Source organism: Melozone crissalis, unplaced genomic scaffold, assembly GCF_028551555.1.
Source record: "Melozone crissalis strain CALT ecotype California unplaced genomic scaffold, PUWL_Pcris_2 ptg000061l_1, whole genome shotgun sequence".
NCBI classification, from domain to species: Eukaryota; Metazoa; Chordata; class Aves; order Passeriformes; family Passerellidae; genus Melozone; species Melozone crissalis.
Genome location: NW_026535839.1, coordinates 7410981 through 7418944, shown reverse-complemented (window position 1 = coordinate 7418944; position 7964 = coordinate 7410981). Strand labels below are relative to the sequence as shown.

The 7964-nt window shown below is 46.4% G+C and overlaps 1 protein-coding gene across 3 annotated transcripts in view; it reads left to right on the top strand.

The window, feature by feature from the left end:
• The first annotated feature begins 369 nt into the window (after nt 1-369).
• Nucleotides 370-7964, top strand: part of CNOT6 (CCR4-NOT transcription complex subunit 6) — a 31002-nt gene continuing 23407 nt past the window's right edge. Inside the window, exon 1 of one of the 3 annotated variants that reach the window (XM_054287861.1) lies at nt 370-523. The gene's annotated coding sequence lies outside the window, so the exon portion shown is untranslated. Of the gene's footprint in view, nt 524-2442; nt 2764-7964 lie in introns of those variants that run through there. The other 2 variants (XM_054287859.1, XM_054287860.1) reach the window with 2 other exon arrangements.

Genomic DNA, 7964 nt, shown 5'->3' with positions numbered 1-7964 from the left:
AAGTGACTATTCCCATTCGCCTTCCTTGGGCTCCTGCTGGGAGCCCCTTACCTGCCATGCCCCACTTGCATGCTCCAGCCTCCCTCCGCAGCCCCCCCGTTACTTTCACCCACTTTTCCTGAGCCGTACCCCCAAATCCGCTCCCAACTCCTGCCTCCGCATCTCCCCCCGGCCCTGCCGCCCCTCCCCGGCCTCCCTCCGCGGCCGCGGAGCGTGCGCGCAGTGCGGGCGGCCTGGGCAGGTGGGGCGGAGAGCGGAGCGGAGCGGAGCGGAGCGGAGAGCAGGAGGAGGAGGAGGAGGAGGAGGAGAGGAAGGAGGAGGAGGAGGAGGAGGCGGAGGAGGGGGGCCGGCCCGCCCGCAGCCGCCGCCGCCGCCAGCGCCGCCATGATGCTTGTTTGCTTTCAATGAGTGTGAGGAGGAGGCGGGGGGGAGCCGCTCTCCCGTCCGGCCCGCGGCAGGAAACAAAGAGCCAGGCAGGCGGCGGAGCGAGGGCGGCGGGGGGACGGGGATGCTGCAGCCACAGGTAGGGGCGGCCCCGGCGCCCGGCCCGGAGCGGGGGGCTCTGCCCGGGGGGGTGGGGGGGCAGCGCTGCGGGAGGAGCGCGCTGAGGGGGGACCGGCGCTAGCACGGCCAGGGGGGACCCCCGGGCTCGGCGGGGAGAAGCCCCCGCGCCGCGACGTTTGGGGGTGTCAGGGGGGCCCGAGGCCCCTCTGGACGTGGGGGGGTTCCGGGGGGGTGTGCTGGGCCTGGGCAGTCGCTGCTGCGAGGACGCCCGGAGGAGGCTCCGCGGCCGGGGAGGCGGCGGGGAACGGCGGCTTTGGAAGCGGGGGCGGCGGGGAGGGGGCTCCGCACGGCCGGGCCGAGCCCCGCGAGCGCCCACCGGCGAGCGGGAGGCAGGGAAGGAGGCTGGGAGGGAGCCGGGCCGGGCGGCGCCGCGCAGGAGCCCGGCTGTGTTTGCATCGAGAGGCAATTAAGAGAAATTAGTAAAATGGCATCTGGAAGCCTGAAGTTGTTTTTTTGGTTTTGTTGTTGTTGTTATTATTACTGGTGCTGGTAGGTTTTGTTGTTTTTGTTGGCTTTTTTTTTTTTTTTTCCCCTCGCCGTGCAATTGAGTTTAAAATAATTTTTAACAAAAGGCCGAGGGAAATGACATCAATCGGGGGAACTGCCCGTCCACCCTCCACGCACGGCGCCCCGCGCCGCTGCCTCCCAGAAGGCCGATCCGCCTGGCTGGGCGCGCACCGAGGGGCGGCAGCGCTGCCTGTCAGCGGAGCGCTTCGCCTGCTCCGGAAGGAGCCGCGGCAGCCGCCCGCCCTCCGTCCGTCCGTCCGTCCCTCCCCGCCCCGCCGGCAGCGGGAGCCGCGGCCGCGCTGGCGCCGGGGCCGGAGCGCCGCTCGCTCGTTCCGGCGGAGGGAGCGGCGGGGCGGGCGGGAGCCCTGAGTGGCAGCAGCGGCGGCCAATGCGGAGCCGCAGGGGCTGTGAGTGACAGCGACGGTGGCCAATGGGGAGGCGCGGGGGGCGGGCGCGCGCGGCCGCGGGACAGGCGCATGCAGGGATAAACAGAGGGAATTGGGGCGGAGGGCGGTGGGGCTGGAATCGCCATCGCGGTGGCCCCGGCGTCGGTCCGTAACCGGGCGGGGTCCGAGCGGGGTCCCTGCCTCGGCTGCGGCACGGGGAATGAGCGCCTGGGCTGCCCGCCGAACCGCATCGTGCGGGAGAGCGGGCGGTGGGCAGCTCCCGCACCCCCCAGTCCGTGCTGGGGCTCACAGGACAGCCTTTCCTCCTCCAGAATTTTATGGAGAGCGATAAGCCTGGGATCAGACACGGCTTTAGAAAAGGAGATATCTAATGCACCTGTCTGTGTCTTGGTATCTATGGTGAACACGTATTTTATCAGCATTTTTTCCACAAACATTAAAAATTCATATAGGTTGTAGTCCTAGGTTGGACTTGATGATCTTAGAGATCTTCTCTAACCTGATTCTTTACTGCTTTGCTTTGTGTAATGCAAGAACTATATTCAAAACAAATTCAGTAAGCTAAACGTTTTGTTGGCTTTTTTTGTTCTGTGTTTTTTTTTGTTTTGTTTTTTTGTTTGTTTGTTTTTTAATACAGCCATCTGTATTTCCACAAACGCATAGAAAATTGCATCACTGTAAATAGGAATTCATGGATGGGTATTTGCTTTGTAACTAGAGTTGCAGATTGCCTGTTTTTTTCATTTGATTTCTGGGGCTTATTTTCATAATCTAGATTTCAGCACAGTGGGTAACTAATTCAAAATCCAAGGGATTAAGAAATACCTGTGGTATTTGTCTGGCTTAAATACAAAGATGTGCAAGTGTTGACTGGTAATTATATTGTATCTCGCATTTCTTTTCATTCTAGAGCAGGTCTCGTAATTGGGAATTTATCAACATTTCCACTGGGGTAATTTTACAGGATTATCCGCCCTCTGTTCTTCCTGCTGGTTCATCTGGACTCTGTGGAGTTTGCTGCTAGCAATGAAGCCTTCTGTGGGGGTTTATTCATGCTATTACTGAAATGGAGCCCTTCGCATTTGGATTAACTCTTTGTTCACTTTTCACCTGAATCGTTTGGATCAGCCCGTGTTTAAAAAGGATCCTACCAAGCATCTTTTCTGTTTGCAATCTGAAGTTGAACTCTGAATACAGTCTCATGTTCAGGCTGTTTACTGTGCTTGAGTTTTAGAGGAAGAATTGAAATATAAAGATAGATGAAACTGTAATACTGCAGGGGCAGGTAAATACATTTGACATTTTGTACATGAAGACTTGAAAACATGTTCTGAAGGGTCACAAATTGAATGAGCATGGTACCTTTTCAAGATAGGGCTGTACTAGATGTTAGTAAGACATTATTTTAACCAAGTGCAATGTTTGTGGTGGAAACTGTCTTCAAAATGGTTCCAAGACCGAGCAAACTAAAAATTCTTTCCCAGCATATGAACAAAAGAGTCTATATTTGAAAGTGTGGCTGTATAAAAAATTGGTTCTGTTAATCTGTTGCCAAAAAACTTAAATATTAGTGCTCGTAGCACACTGTGCCATGCTGTTTGGCTCACCACTGTGCCAGGAGTCCATGTGGTGAACCAGAATTCTTCATCCACTTGTGCAGGCCCTGTTGCAGAGGCCCTGGTTCTGTTTGCTAACAGACTGGTGAATTTTAAATTATTATCTGTTTTTGTCACGTGCTTTTGGCTGTACAGTTTTGTATGTGCAGTCTGAGCATTACATCCCAGTCTCAAACAGGGCCACATTAGGCAAAGTTGCTACACAGAATTCTTTAGGAATGAGAATGCCTTCAGTCTTCGGAATTGAAGGGATGTACAAGAATTGACACTTATTTCTATTTTCAGGAAGTGTATGTAGTATTGCAAGATTACAGTTGTGTACAATGGGCTTTACAAAGCTGCCAGTGGCCTTAAAACACCACAAGAATATTCTCCACAGACCCAACCACCCGATTTTAGTTCTAGTTGCATGAGACAGAGGTTGAGCCATGCCCAGTTGCATACAAAGTATCTGGGATTTTCAATCCATATATTGAGGTTTTACACTACTTCCCATGTCAAAACACTGCCATTACTGATTCCAGCCTAAATTTAGCCTTCTCCATGGTGTAATTTTGAAAGCTTTATGCATAAATTGCTCAAGCTGAGTCACTGCAGGGTTTCATCTGTTTTGTTCCTTCTAAAGTGTTGGTGCTTCACACTTGGAAGTGTGATTATTGTACAATAGCCTGCAAGATTATTAGCATTGTGTTAAGTGACATAATTTATGTTCTTACATTGAAATTGGGCTGTACAAGTCCACTCAACAAGGGAACCTTGGCATAAACTTGGGGACCTGCACTCTCAGTTTCTACATGGAGCAATTTCTGCAGCTGACATCTTTGAGAGTTTACAAATGCTTAGGCAAGTCCCAAAGAAAAAGCTGTTTAAATGCTTAACATGTACTTTTAGCTGCTAATTGCACTTCCAAGATGGTGCTTGTTTAAAAAAAAAAAGATTGGCAACAACTCAGTTTTTCCTTTTGTAAGACTGCAACATGAATCCTTTCGTTAATGCCTTGGAGGCCTTTTTTCTAGTGTATAAATCAAGGAGGGACTAAGAGCAGTAAATATATACAGTTGTTTATTTTAAAACTAAAATACTTGCTGTTAGGATTCCAGTTTATGCTACAGTGGAGATCTGCAGGAAGAGATTGATTTGACTTTAGATTTTTGTAGACTGGGAATGCTGTTAGTTGTTCTGTGGAGGCTGCCAGCTTGACATTGTGATCACAGCCTGGATATTTGGATGGATCTCTTGTGCACCTTAGTTCATGTTCCTGGTATGCAGCCTTTATTCTGCAAGTGAAGGGGCTCCCTACCTGAAGACCTTCCTAAAGTTTTTGTTCCATTTTATAATACCAGTATCTCCAAAGCATCCTTTGAGCTTCCCCCTTTCTTTAGCAAGGCAGCAGTTTCAGTTGGAAGACTGGGGTTTTCCAGAACATGCTGAAGCAATTTGAGTGATGGATCCTGTCATGAAGGTGCAGCATCTTGCCATGGGTAGGAGTCCAGGAATATACAATAATGTCATATCCTGCATGTTACAAATAATATGCAGCTTTATTGCTTGAGCTATTTTGAAGTGCATTGATGGGTGAGATGTGGATCCTGCACATTGATCTGACTTAAATGCCTCTCCACAAAAGTATCTCTCTGCATAAATCAGTTTGCAAAGTCAGGGATCAGGAAGAAACTTGCTCCAGAGAAGATCTTCCAAGTGATTTTTGCAGCAAAGGCCACGTTTGGCCAGCACCTCCAAAGACAGAGGGTTTGAAACTAAACTAAAACACCACCAGGGCTGGCCGTGCGCCATCTGATGTGTATCACCTGTCAGAGCAAGGAAATGGCTTCATAATGGCTGAATGTAAAAAGTACTGGGGGATTTTATGCCACACTCTGATCATTAATGCTTTTAAATATTGTTTTAAAGAAGTTTTAACAGTTGCTCACCCAGCAGAGGAGCTTTGTTTGACAAAGCAAAGGTCCTGTGGATTAAGAGGAATTTCAGTGCAGCATGAATCACAGTTCATCTGCAGAGTACTTTCAGGAATGGGAGCTTTTAGGAACAGCTAGTAAGGGTGAGGAATAAGTACAACTAGTAAGGAATCCTGTTTTGATGAGAAGCATGAAAGATGCACCTCTGGAGATTTGCAGTGGCCAGTCATGGCAGAGGTGCTTTCTGTACAGGGGACTAGATCACCTCATGGTTTCTTCTGATTTAGTAGGTCAGGACTTCTCTCTAGGGGCAAAATTTGGAAAGCTGCTACTTTGGTTGCTCATCATCCATGTCAGTACAAGCATTGCCAGAGTAATGCTCAAAACCAGCCAGGGATGTGGCTGAGCAGTGATACTTCATTATTTTAAAAACCCAACCCCCACAACCTCGCAGCCCCACTTTCTTAGCTGAGCATCATTGTTGGTTTTCAGTATTGTCTCACAAACAACTGCATCAACACAACTGAGAGAGGTGGTGCAGTGGAACATGGGGACAGGAAAGAAGACTTGAGTTGGCTTTTTGCACAAGAACGTGGTTGTGGAAAAACATTTCTAGGCTTGTTGGTTAAATTTGAAGTAAAACCAATCTGTGAATTATTTGCTTGCTGTCAGGATGTGGCTAGATGGGTAGAGCATCAACTGTGCAATGACTTCTGTAACATCCTGACCTTCAGTTAGTTTAGCAACACTAATACTAACAAGCATTTAGGTATCTTGAAATTGTATTCTAGGAAGGCAGAGATTTTTGGATATAGACACTGACATCTCTTGTCAAGCTCTAGTTCAGTTCTACAGCAGGAATGCTGAAAATGAGCTCATGTCCAAACTTCATTTAAAGTAGCTGAGTTCTCTCTTACTCCTTAGTTCTGTTGTAAGACTAAGAAATAGTGTTTTGTGTGGTGACTTCTGGTTTTCCCCCATGGAACAACAGAAATGTGGTAAGCACTCTGCAGACACATAAAGGAAAATGTGGTAAGGAACATGTTGGTGCATGTGCCAGTATTTAGAGTAGCTTACTGAGTTGGACCAAGATGAGAAATTTTGCACTAGGTCCCCTAAACAAGAATCAGTGTTCCATGTGTTGTGAAGAATCATAACTAAATTGTCAAATATGATTGGATACAAGCAGTGGAGTGGGAGTTTTATTAAATTATTGTTTTGGAGTGTAAGGCTATTCTCAGCTTTCTGGAGACATTTGTAGGTGAAGCTTTTAAGCCCTGGTCTTTCTGCCTTTATAAAACCTGAAGCTAAATGTTTTACAACACAGCTCTTCCTTTTTAAAGCTGGTCTTTTAGGTTCCATCTGACTTGTACAGTACACAGTTCTGTATGCAATTTATTTAAATTCTTAAAGTAATTAGTGAAGCTGACATCTCTTTAATATATTGGCTTTTCAGAGTACACTAACAGAATGTGCAAAAAGCTGAATGCTGTGTGGTACTCATTAACCAGCCAATGTGGTTCCAGGGGTACCAGTTAAGGTCAGGCTTTGCTTTGCAATTTGGTTTTGTGTTAGTGTTTGTTTTGTGTACAGCAGCCTTTTACTAGAGTCATAATTAGATACAATTTCTGATCATTAAGAGCTATTCTAATCATCTGGACCATGTTTGCAACACTGAGAACATTTGGACATCGTGTTTCTAGTGATTATATGTTGTGCAGGGGAAGGGGTGGGAATTTGAGGGGTTTTTATCATGGCTCTGATACAACAGATCTGTCTTGGAGGTCTGTCTAGAAGATGGAGGAGTCAAGGACCTCTGTCCTCAGTTGTGCCTTTTTTACTCTGACCATTTTAGATTTCTCTTCTGAACCTAAACTAGTTTTTGTAGCAGCTGAACATGGAAGTGGCAATTGCCTCTTTGCATTAGTGAAATGATGGTAAACAAGTTTTTCACACCGTGCAAGCTTTAGAGGATTACATGTACACCGTTAAAACATGGGGCTGCACATTGCTTATCTGTGGGAAATTGTAATAGGCAGGGCTTGGGTAGAAAAAGTACAAGTTGGGAAAATGACATCCTCCTATGCCTGCCACTGCCAGCTGGAGCCAGCCAGTTTGCATCTCCATAAACAAGTTGTTATGAAGGACAAAGAAACCTTAATTAAATTTGAAATACCTGCAGGTCAAAATTTAATATGCTCTTCTTAAAAATATGAAATGACTGAGTTTTGAACTTACCAAAATTTAAAGCCTGTTCTAGTCAGTGCTCTCTAGTCTAATGGAGTCTTCCTGATTTGAAGACAGCAAGTAAATCCTTTGACATTTATGGCCCAGTTTATCTGAACCAGGATGCTTTGCTTGGGTTTCAGGAGGGTTATGTTTCATTTTAGTCAGCTTTGGCTAGATTAAGGGGTTTGCTGAACTTTAACAGCTTTATAGATTAAAAAAAGAATATTAGAGCATTTGTCAGCTTCTGAGTTTTCTCTAGTAGAACTTATATATGCAAATTCAAATAACTCATCTGATTAATAATATTCCAGCTACACTTACATGAATTCATAGATATTGAGTTAATCAGTATCTTGTATTTATTATTACACATGTTCACATGCATGTTCACAGCCCACAGCATTATCTCAAGTCTGAAAAAGAGGAAGGGTAACTCGTGGGTTTGTATTGGCAGTCGTGTAAAATTACAGTTTTAGAAGTCCTCAAAATAGGATGGAGAAGCATTACATCCCTGATGAGGCCATTAAATCTTAATATGCTAACAGCCACTAAAATGTGATCTTAGGGAGTGAAAAAGTACTTGGAATGAATCAATTGACTTCATGTTGACTCAACAGCTTTTTTTTTATAATTTCAATATAGATTATTCCAACATTGAGCTATAAATTGGAGTCAAGGGATGTTGACACCTTCCCAATGTTACAGTTGAGTCTCTTGGGAGGGGG